General features: G+C 37.7%; 1 pseudogene; it reads right to left on the bottom strand.

Moving 5' to 3' along the window:
- Window positions 1-298: 298 nt before the first annotated feature.
- On the bottom strand, window positions 299-5,852 carry LOC120141118 (annotated as a pseudogene).
- Window positions 5,853-12,047: the final 6,195 nt, after the last annotated feature.

The following is a 12,047-nucleotide window of genomic DNA, read 5'->3' as shown; positions in this document are numbered from 1 at the left end:
TAAGGTAAGGCCGAGGCTATTAGGAAGTACATATATTCATCCAACCAAAAACCAAACAAGCCGATCAGGGAGACTGAGGCTATTAGGAGGTACATATAATCGAGAACACGTAACCAATTGCTGCTCTTACTATAACATAAAATATTAGCATCGACAACAGTCGCAGAAGATACAATCCTGAAAGACTGGTTAATGGAACACTTACCTATACCGAGTGTAATGTGATATCTATGTACTCTGAAGAAAATGGCTGTTATCCCACAAAAGCCTACACGTCAGGATGGGAAGTACGAACCAATTCAAAACCAACTCTTAACACTCTTCATATACTTCCACTATATTCGAGTTATTATATAACCTATAGGAGAAAATAAAACTATGGAGTTAGATTCTAAGGGTTGAGAGAGAAAGGGGGGGGGAACATTTATCATCCACATTCAAAAACACAGTCCAATTTTCACCGGGACAAACATGATCGAAGAAGAACTGGACCGAGGAGCTAAGCATATCACTGAGAGCTACCTGGACCTCATATGAACCATGCTCGGCACTTATCAAGACTGCATAGTCATCACAGCAAGAGGTGCACGGGCAGCCAATTCTCTTTGTTTCCCAGAACCTAAAGGAATAACCCATTGTGTTTGTCCGTTGGGAGATGTTTCAGAAGCCTGTCCAGGGCGTGTAGTTTCAATATAAAACTGTAATATCTCCTGGAAAAGATCCACAAGATGGGACTCTACTTCAGCCTCCTCATAACTTGGAGGCCTATCCAATATCAGATTCTGCAAGAATGTAAGGCAAAACTGATACGACTCATTCTCAAGGCGCAATAGCGGAGGATCTTGTAGCTGGGTCATGAGACCAAACTCTTGAAGCTTGGAACGTAGTACAGTATTGTTATTGATCCTGTGAGCATGGGACGCCACAACATGCATTGCCTCAAAGAGGACTAAGTTGCTCTTAGCGGAAAGGTGAGTTCGATACATGTAAATTTCCATCATTCCTTGTTAGAATAATAAGAACAGCAGAACAACACCCAAGAGGTTGAGTTAGTCCACTTCAAACATAAAGTTTTAAGAAAGCAAAACTATCTATTTAGGTGAAAAAGAACACTTGGTTTTTATAAAATATCACTGATAAACTTAAATACTTTTGCCACCACATCCTATTTTACTGACCCTGTAAGAGATCTTGTGCAAGTCAAGCAGCTATATAACATGTAAACCGTTCATGCTCGTGTCAAACTGCCTAGAAGTGACAAGAAGTCAAAGGTGTACTTAAGGCTTAAGCTACAAATGATTTAAGCATTATATGGTGAGGGGTACAACATATTTTAAAAGTTTGAATCCTCCCTCATCTAACTCTTGATAACAATTTTTTTTTAAAAAATGGGAATTTATCTCCATTTCTTATCTTTTTTCTAATGATACAGTAAGGATTTCATTCAGTTTTTCAACATTCAGATGAAGTGTTACCTCAATCAATAGAAGCTGAACAGCAGCTCGGCACTTTGCATCAGATAACAGATCATAAAGACGCTGTGTTCTCAAGCTCCCTGAATCACCATGAGATGTGTCAGAACCGGTACAGGCCTCATTGCTCTGGCTGTTCAAAGCATGTCCACTGCTTCCAACCATGCTATCCCCACTAACAATGAAAGAAAATTCAGGAAGGGTAGCATTAGCAGCTTCTTTTAATGAAGAAACTACTTCCAGCCACTTCTCCGACGAAAAAAGATCACCTGCATTGATCATCAACGTACAAATGCGGCAATTCCAATACCAGCTAGGCTTTGATGGGGACGCTTCAAAAACTTACAAGTAATTACAGAACCTTCCTCAAAAGAGGATTGACAGTACTATAGAAGTTCTCAAAAAGTTCTACAACTAACTGGAGCGCCAACGTACATGTCTCATAGAGCCATGCATCTTGATCATGTTCATCGATGTCATTAACAATCCCCACATCAGACGAGTCACTACCAGATGGATCAATAGCATGACGCACATAGTCAAAAATTCGAAACAGGACAGACTCAAACACCCTTTCCCACAAAGGTAGTGAGAAGAGGTGACCATGGTTGCGTACAGTTTCAAACAACACTTGTAAAGCACTCTTCCTAATTTCTGGCCTCGGATCAAAGCTGAGTTCTGATAAACCTGAACAACAAAATTTGATGCAATTTCAGAACAGAATGAATTTGTGAAGTATTAGGATAAAAGTACCTTTAAAATCTCGAGCAATTTCAAATATATAAAAATGAACTAGTTCACTCCTCCTTACTAGCCAACAATGGGAACCAAAATAGAGATGGTCATCCTTATTCACTAGCTCTCCATTATCTTGTCTTCCATCTTTTCCCTTCTTAGGTGAAGATGGAGAAATCTTCCCAAATTCCTTATCCTTATCTTTTGATGAGGAGCCAAGATCCCCTTCTGCAACTTTCGTGGCACAGAAACGTAGAAAAGCAATTGCATTGAGACTAATGTCTTTGTTGAATCTACTGTTGGTGAATGCAATTAGGCAATTCACACAATCAGTGAAGGTGGTTGTTTCAGTTTCAGTAATGTATGAATAATCTTTTCCATTATTTCAAAGGCTAACAGTACGATGTTTTTGTGGTCATCATAAGCTGCAGTAGTGAAAACCTGAAAAAGATGTCAGTTCAGTAACAAATTGATTTGAAGACTAGGGTTTCAGAAAGTTATTAAAAAACCAATACCATGAACATGCTCTTCCATCCTGATTTGACATTATTGACTGGAGATGACACCATCTGTGAGACACATCAGATGATTAATTCTCAGATTTCAACAGCGCTGATCTTGCGCATGACAATGACAAAAGGCTTCATAAATTCGTTCTGAAAATTTTAATTAGCCAACTCTTCTTGCTCCAAAAATTTCATTGATAGCTTCCGTAAAGAGTCCACTGCAAAATTGCAATTGACAGATTTTCAGAACAGCCAATAGTCACAAAGAAATCAGAGAGTACAAGCCAGATGTTAGACCATACAAGCCTGATCCGGTTCATGTTATAGTGCCTGTCAGTAGATCAGAAAACTATAAGTTCAGAAATATAAACAAACGTAGTGCATTAAAATAAAACACAAGGAAGAACTGGAGTGAATCTTACGCAATCTCAACAATCTTCGTAAGGCTAAAAACCCGAGGATCAGATGTAGATCGCAGCTCCTCCATGGACACCTTGCAGAGCGCCTTAACAAAGTCTATGATAGCCTCACTATTCAATTTCTGACTACGTATGAATATACGATTCATTTCACCAACTTGTTCTAACATGTTGAGATTAGAGACTAAATTGTTCATCCGTTCAGATGTGACTGCCCCGGTATAACTACCTCCAATACCTGCACTATCATATGAGCCCCTCATCACAGAAGCAGCAGCATACTGAATTCTCCCTGGTCCCTTCTTCTTTAAAACATGAAGAACAGTTGACTTAACTTGCTTAGATTTTTCTGACTCATTCTGAGGAAAGGAAAAGAAAGTGGCATCTGGAGGAGCGCCCTCCCCCAAGAGATGCAAATGTTCAAACCGGGACACACATGTCAAAATATGCTCCCAAGCTTCTTGTAAATAATTTACATCTTCATCTGCAATTGTAACTATTGCCTATTAACAATATAAATGGAAACTCAAGACAAGCAAATGGAAATTTTCTTTCAAATAAAAGCATCATATTAACAATCTCCCTAAGGCCACATATTAACGTTCCAATTCAAAAAATACTTTCACGCAAGACATAGGGAATGATCACATTCAGAAAAAAAGAAAAAGGGTAAACTTTCCCTAGTAAGCACTCAGCACTCACTGTACCAAAGGTTACAATGACTATCAGCCATTGCTAAAATGAAAATAAATAAAGGAGTTCTTGCCTATAGGAATATACGACATCAAATAGTTTTCCAGGTTACAAGCACGTGAATGGGATAAGATAAAGGGGAAAAAAATCAAACACCGTAAAAATTGTTAGATTAAGAATATAAGAAGCTGACTAACAAAATACACAGTGCAGATGAAGCAAAATACTAACCCTGATAGCATCTATATTTTTCTGCTTGATAAATGCAGGAGAATGCAGTGAAGTAAACTTAGCTAATGAAGTCACAAAAGCATCTCGACGAATCTTCGTGGACGTCACAGCAGTTACATGGATTGCATAGCGGAAACCTTCAAGACATGATGCTATAACTATTTCATCATCACTTTGGTCAAGAGGAACACTGAAGGCAGCCAACATAGGAGCCCAGCAAACCTCAAACATGAATCTCAGAACCACTACATCTGTAGCTGCATAATAAACTGACCTACAAATTGCCAGCACAAAAGAAATCAGGGAACAATCAAAAACAAACTTTCCTCTCCAAACAGAAAATACCACATTTCTTAAAATGTGTGTCGTGCTCAGTCATAGATGAAAATCTTGTTTAACAAATGACAGGGTAAAAGCCAAAAATGTCTGAAATAGAATAAATATAATATTTACAACATATAAATGCATTAATTAAGTGTGAACCATGTAGAAAATTGAATGAAAATACTTATTGAAATTCCACCTTATTATAATGAATAAATGCATGAAATGATTATATTAAAAACAAAAAGGCACAGATAAAATGAGTTTAGCTAGCTATACACAGTCAAACGAGAATCTCTCCATATACCGGAGCACAAATATAAAAGCTTAAAAACCAATTATCTTACTCGGATTTCCAAGCTTTCTCTTTAAATTGTTCTTGCATGTGCTTGATAAGAACATCACTGGTCTCCATATGCTGGTCATCATCACACTTGCGCATCACAATATTCAAGATATTGTCCAAACCTAATATTCTGTTGGAGTTCATCGAATGACTCTGCTGCACAGACAAATCATCTTCTTTCATTTTGATCTCATTTCTCGATATTCGTCCATATGGTGATCTTATGTATTCCACTGGCAAATCCTTCCCATCATCTATGCCACGATTGTTTCTTATGAAATCATCAGCTGACATCTGCACATATCAATTAGGAAAAGGGAGAACTACATCAATTATGAGCATCAGTATTGAGCAATATGACAGAGTAAGCAAGGACATAAGCTGTATCAGCACTGATGAAAGCCTTTGGATTACATTTGCAATAACGCTCAGAAAACTTCTCCATGATTCGATCAATCTTTTGTGCCTCACCGGGCAATCTAAAACCTTGCAGAAAGGCTCGAATTGCATCATCAAACTCCATGCCTTGAAAGTCAAAGGAGTCAACATAGGCATGCATCACTTTAAGTGATAAATCTTCCCTTTCTCCAAGATAATCACCAATCAATGTTTTGTTCAGACCAGATGCTTTAATTAGAAACTCAATTCCTTTCTTAGGTTTCCGATTAAAAAGTGATATACCTTCCTGCCACAAAATTTAAATTAGATCCCATGAATGACAATCAGCTAAAGTGAAGACAAAGTCAGACCACTTAAACATACATCATCTACATACATACCTGAAGCTCAAGCTTGTAGGCTCGATGTTGCTCTATTGGTAAAGTATCAGAAGCTTCACTAGAGACTTCAAAATGAGAATCTGATCCTTCAACAGCCTCGTCTCCGTTCCCATTTGCCATGGGGACATTTGCAGGTTCAGGATTGTTCTCAACTGCTTCAAATCTCTTTGCAGAATGAGGATCTGGAATGCGCAACTGTTTGTTCATCCAGTTTCCCATTGATTTTAAAATAGCCACTAAACATTTCGTAGCTTCAAGTTTCATTGTTGCTTCCTGAGGTGGCAACAGCGTTGTAGCTACATCACTAGGAATGGCCCTTGATTTGTTTTCAGAAGTCCATTGACCATTCTAGAAAGAACCGAAGTGAAAAATGAGAAATATGAAAAAGTCATTAACTTCTACCAAACATCTGGTGTTAACTTCGATGACATTAGTATAAGAGTACCAAACATAGCTCTCAAATATGTTTGATGTATTGACATCACAGCCATAGTTGAGAAAGATATCTACCAAGATCTGTGAATCAACACAAAGCTTGTCCAGAAAACGCAGAACTGTCATCTTTTGCTGAAAATTAGGTTGAGCAACATTTTCCAAGACCCCGAGGACAATCATAGGAAAAAATACTCCAATCTCGGCTTTCCAGCCAGCTCGAAACAACCTTGACACCAGACTAATGAAAATGGAGCAAGAAAGCTAAAAAAATTTATAAGAGATGAAACACCGTTCTTCAACAGTGACAAACACGGGTATTGCTTTATGGCACCTAAAAACCTGTACCGCCAGGAGAAAATTTTTAAATTCCAGAAAAGTAAGTATCAGGACAAGTACTGTGAGCAAACAAAAACTAAAAATTGGATAAATTGATATGATCGTTTGTTGGAAATGAAACACTCACACAAACAATTTTTATTAAAACTCAAACATATATTATAAGAGCACTATCACTCAAAATCAAGATACTACAACTCACTCTTGTAAGACTTTATTTCTTCACTCATTTAGAAGCTCTTAATTTTTCTTTATACTTAAACTAAAATGGAAAGGGTATTTATACTATTTAAGAATAATCCTACACCACACAAATAAACTAATTTAAACCATTAAAAAATGATACATATACCTAACTCTCACCTAACTAATTTGATGTAAGCAATAACATCTTCACCTAACAAATTTATGTAAGCAATGACATCAAATTAGTTTGGGTTTGGGTTTAGGCTCCCATAATGGATCAAGTTTATGATCCAACACCCCCCTTAAATTTGATCTTGTGACCCCTAGTAAGTTCCTTAATCTTATGAAGTCTTCGCTTGTCAGCGGCTTGGTAAAAATATCAATAACTTGATCTTGTGACTTCACGTATTCAACTTCCACATCGTTTCTTGCAACACACTCCCTTATATAGTGGTAGCGAATATCAATGTGTTTGTTTCGATCATGGAATACTTGATTCTTTGCTAAGGCAATGGCTGACTTGTTGTCGACACAAACCTTGATAAGCTCTTCTTATATCAAACCTATCTCCTTCAATAGATTTCTAAGCCAAATTGCATGACAAACGCATGAGGTAGTAGCAACATATTCCGCTTCACAAGTGGACAATGTGACAATCGGTTGTTTCTTTGACATCCATGTGAAAGCAGTATCTCCCATGAAAAATACGAATCCAGTAGTGCTCCTTCAGTTATCTATGTCTCCACCCCAATCATTGTCGCTATATCCAACAAGCTTGTAATCATTAGAAACTGAATAGAACAAGCAAAAGTCAATTGTATCTTTCAGATAACAAAGAATTCTCTTTGCGGCTTTAAAATAGATGGTTGTTGGAGATTCCATGTAGCGACTAACCAATCCAACTGCGTGAAGAATATCGGGCTTCGTGCAAGTTAAATAGCGTAGACTTCCCACCAAACTTTTGAAGAATGTTGGATCTACACTTTCGCCTTCTTCATGTTTGGACATCTTGATCTCGTATTCTATCGGTGTGCTTATTGGCTTACAGTTCTCCATCTTGAACTTCTTCAGGATCTTTTTGCATAACTTTCCTGTGAAATGAAAATTCCATCATTTTGTTGCTTAAATTCAATGCCAAGGTAGTACGCCATGAGCCCCATGTTTGTCATCTCGAATTCTTCCATCATCACATCCTTGAATTCATTAAACATGCTTGGGTTGCTTCCGGTGAAGATCAAATCATCCACGTAGAGGCACACGATCAAAATATTTACATCTTTGATCTTGACATATAGAGTGTGCTCTTAGGGACATTTGTTGAAGCCATTTTCTTGGAAGTACTTGTCGATTAGGCTATTCCATGACCTTGGTGCTTGTTTCAGCCCGTAAAGAGTTTTCTTCAACACCTTGTCTTCGTGCCCTTTGACTTCGTAGCCCGATGGTTGTGAAATGTAAACTTCCTCTTCAAGAACTCCATTTAGGAAGGCAGACTTTACATCCATTTGCTATATCTTCCACTTGTTTTGAGCTACTAAAGAAATGATTAGTCTTATAGTCTCCAATCGACCAACAGGAGTAAATACCTCATCATAGTCAATTCCAGCCTTTTGACTATAGCCTTTAGCAACTAGCCTCGCCTTGTGCCTTTCAATATCTCCTTTGGCGTTTTGCTTTGTTTTGTACACCCATTTGACACCTATCACCTTATGTCCCTTGGGAAGTGAGGTAAGTTCCCATGTGACATTCTTCTCGATGGCCTTGATTTCTTCATTCATCACATCTCTCCATTTATTTTCTTGTACTGCTTCTTAAAAGCTCACTGGTTCACAATCGACAAACAGACAAAATAATATAAGAATATCTTGTCGTTCAGTTACCTCATAGAGATCTATAAGGCTTTTTGTACGTTGCAAAACTCTTTCACTTTGACTCCCACTTGACGATGACGAAGGTGATGAGTCTCCTTGAGTGGTTGATGTTGGTGAAGTGGGTGAAGTTTCAAGCTCTTGTTGAGGTTCTTGTTGAGGTTCACCTAGTTGTTCCCTCATTGTCTATTCATCTCTTCATACTGAGGAAAGAAATTGAAGTCATCTACATGAGAGTTAAAATCACATTATCTTTCGTTGAAGCCCACATCTCGACTAATCACAATCTTCTTATTGTCTGGATTATACAGCTTGTAGCATTTCGAATTAGCATCATAGCCGATGAAGATAAAACTCTCACTTGTTATCATCAAGCTTCGTTATTCTCTCGTCTGGTACGTGAACATGGGCTATACTTCCAAAGATTCTCAAGTGGGAAATGTCAGGCTTTCATCCACTCCATGCCACTTGCAGTGTATTTCCCCATACACTTCTTGTTGGAGATCGGTTTGTCAAGTAGACTTCACACGCTACTGCTTCCGTCCAAAATTCCTTGGGTAGTTTCTTACTATTGAGCATGCTTCGTGCCATGTCGAAGATTGTTATGTTCTTTCTTTTTGTCACACAATTTTGTTGTGGGGATCTAGGAATTGTCATTGGTCGACGAATTCTATTTGCTTCACAGAACTTTTGAAACTCACTGGTAGTAAATTCTCCACCTCGGTCGGATCTCATGGTTTTGATCTTTCTACCGCTTTCTCTCTCCACTGCTGCTTTGAACTTCTTGAAGACTTCGAAAACTTCTGACTTATGTTTCAAGAAATATACCCAGGTTTTCTTGAAAAATCATCAATGAAGAGAAGAAAATAGTTATTGTTACCGAGAGAGCTTGACTTGATCGGTCCATACACATCAGTATGGATGAGCTCAAGTGGCTTTTTGGCTCTTGTCTCTGACTCATTTGGAAAACTTTTCCTGAATTGTGTCCCGACTAGACACCCTTCACAAAGTTGGTCAAGATGGTTGATGTAAGGTAGTCCCTTCACCATCTCGTTCTTAGATAATAGCTCTAGACCTCCAAAATTGAGATGCCCAAATCGAAGATGCAAAAGCCATGATGCATCTTTGTAGCGAGCTTTCAGGTACTTTGCAACATCATTTTGTATGTTGATCAATAACATTCTATTCTTTGACATCGACACTTTTGCAATGAAGTTATTGTTATCATCTTTTATAGAAATATTATAATTATTCATATGAATATCATAATCTTTCTCTACCAGTTGCCCTAAACTTAAGATGTTAATTTTCATATTAGGCACATAGTAGACATTGGAAATAAAATAATGTCTCCCATCTTTCAAACGGATAAGGATGTTACCTCTCCCTTTCACTGCTATTGCGGAATCATCTCCAAACGAAACATTTCAGCTTACTGACTCGTCTAGCTTCACGAACATGTATTTCATTCCACAAATGTGATTGCTTGCACAACTGTCAAGATACCAAGAATTTGCTTGGCCACCATTAGTTTCCTTTCGTGCTAGAAGAAGAGTTTCTTTGCCATCTGTTTTTTCCTCCACGTAATTGGTCTTCTCCTCAATTTTTTTGTTGGGAGCTCTACATTCTGAAGCATAATGCCCAAACTTCTAACAATTATAACATCGAACTTGAGATTTGTCATACTTTGATTTGGATTGATTCTTCCACGGCCTCGTGTTGAGTATTCTCCTTTCTTATAGTTGTTGTTGGAATTGTTATTGTTGTAATTCCAGCCTCGTCCACGACGGCGACTTCCACCTCGTCCATGGCCTTTACCTCTGCCTAGGCCACGTTTGTTTCTATAATTGCGTTGGCTTTCATGCATATCTTTGAGTTGCAGCTTGAGGAGTTACTCAGTAAACCCATGCTTCTTCTTATACTTCTCTTCGTATGCTTACAATGATCCTTGGAGTTACTCGATCGTCATTTATTCTAAGTCTTTAGTTTCTTTAATCGTCACGACGATGTGCTCAAATTTGGGATCCAACGAACTGAGTATACTCTCTATTATCCTCACATCTTCTAACTTTTCACCATTTTTTTAATTGATTAGAAACAGCTACTACTCTTGAGAAATAATCTAAAATAGAATCAGATGCTTTCATGTGTAAGGATTCAAATTCACCTCTTAATGTTAGGAGACAGACCTTCTTCACTTGCTCTGATCCTTTGTAAGAGGTTTGCAGCTTCTCCCACACTTTCTTGCTAGAGCTTGCACTCGAAATCTTTTCAAAACTATCGTCATCTAATGCTTGATAGATGAGGTAGAGAGCCTTTTTGTCTCTTTTTCTTGAATCCTTCAAAGTTATCTTTTGATCAGGTGTAAGAACAACAAAAACATCATCATCTGTAGGCTCGTTATAGCATTTCTCTTTGATATCCCACACATCTTGTGATCCAAGAAGTGTCTTCATTTTGATACTCCAGTTGTCGTAGTTGTTGTTGAGTGTCAGAACTTGTAATGGTGTCATACCATTTGCCATATCTCTCAATATAATGAGAATTTGCAAAATCTGATTGCACGGATGAATCCGGAACGCCGAAAAACCTTGGGAGAGACTTGGACGACTCGGTCAATGGGCTCCAACTCGTTGACTCGACTCAACTCGATGAGTCAACTTGATTTTCTAGCAGCAGTCTTCCGGCAGTGCGTCAAAACTCAGATTGTGAAGATTATGGCGGCGACAGATTCCTCATAATCTCCGACATCTATTAATACATGTTACCTATCTTCATCCTAAATCAAATCAAAACAGCCTTCTAAATCATGTCGCTTTGCGACTCAAAATCTTGTTCACATTGAAAAAGCAGTGCCAGCAACTCCTTCAACGGAGTCAGCGCCTGTGCTTTGTGGCCATACGGCAATAACACCGGCAACCGAGGTGCTTATAAAGTTTAAAAAACAGTGGTCAGAGGCGGCTCACCCACGAAATTTGGCCAGTCTATAATTTTCGAAAATTTTAAACAAATCTCTTTAAATTATAAAGTACACAAAAAGGTACTTTAACTATAATACGTTACTTTGGTTGAATTTTTTTACTATTAAAAGTTTTAAAATAATTTTAATTATAAGATGTTATTTTGTTGATTCATCGACTATTAAAATTTATAAAATAGATATCTAATTCAGACAAGCATCAAACTTTTAATGAATAAAGCACGGTTTTAGAAAATCTGAATAGTTGGGTGACTATTTTATAATTTTTAATAGTCGGTGAACTCAATAAAATAACATTTTATAGTCGAACAACCATTATGCATAATTTAATAGTCAGTAAACTCAACAAAATAATATCCTATGATCGGGAAATTATTTATATACTTTACCCTAAATTAAATTACCAAAATTCATCAATAGTGACTAACGTCAATTGTGTGAATCAACTAACAGTCAACCTTATGAGCTGTGTCAAAATGAGACCCATTTGACTAAAGAGTTAAGTTTTTGTTGTTGGTGAGGAGTGAAAGACCAAATCCAAATTTTGGAAATATTGGTAAGTTGGGGACAGCTTATCTTCGGAAAATATTCAAACTGTAGGGCCTTTGTCTTCGCGCTTCACAGGCATGTGCAGTGTGCACTTACATTCAACGACGTGCCTGTCTATCACACTTCACACAACCTTACCTCGTAATGTGACTCTAATTTAACCATCCGCCCGCCTTATCCATCTCTGATTT

The sequence above is a fragment of the Hibiscus syriacus genome, unplaced genomic scaffold, assembly GCF_006381635.1.
Source record: "Hibiscus syriacus cultivar Baekdansim isolate YM2019G1 unplaced genomic scaffold, ASM638163v2 tig00110793_pilon, whole genome shotgun sequence".
Lineage (NCBI taxonomy): Eukaryota > Viridiplantae > Streptophyta > Magnoliopsida > Malvales > Malvaceae > Hibiscus > Hibiscus syriacus.
The sequence above is the reverse complement of the archived record's forward strand: the minus strand, read 5'-3'. Positions and strand labels throughout refer to the sequence as shown.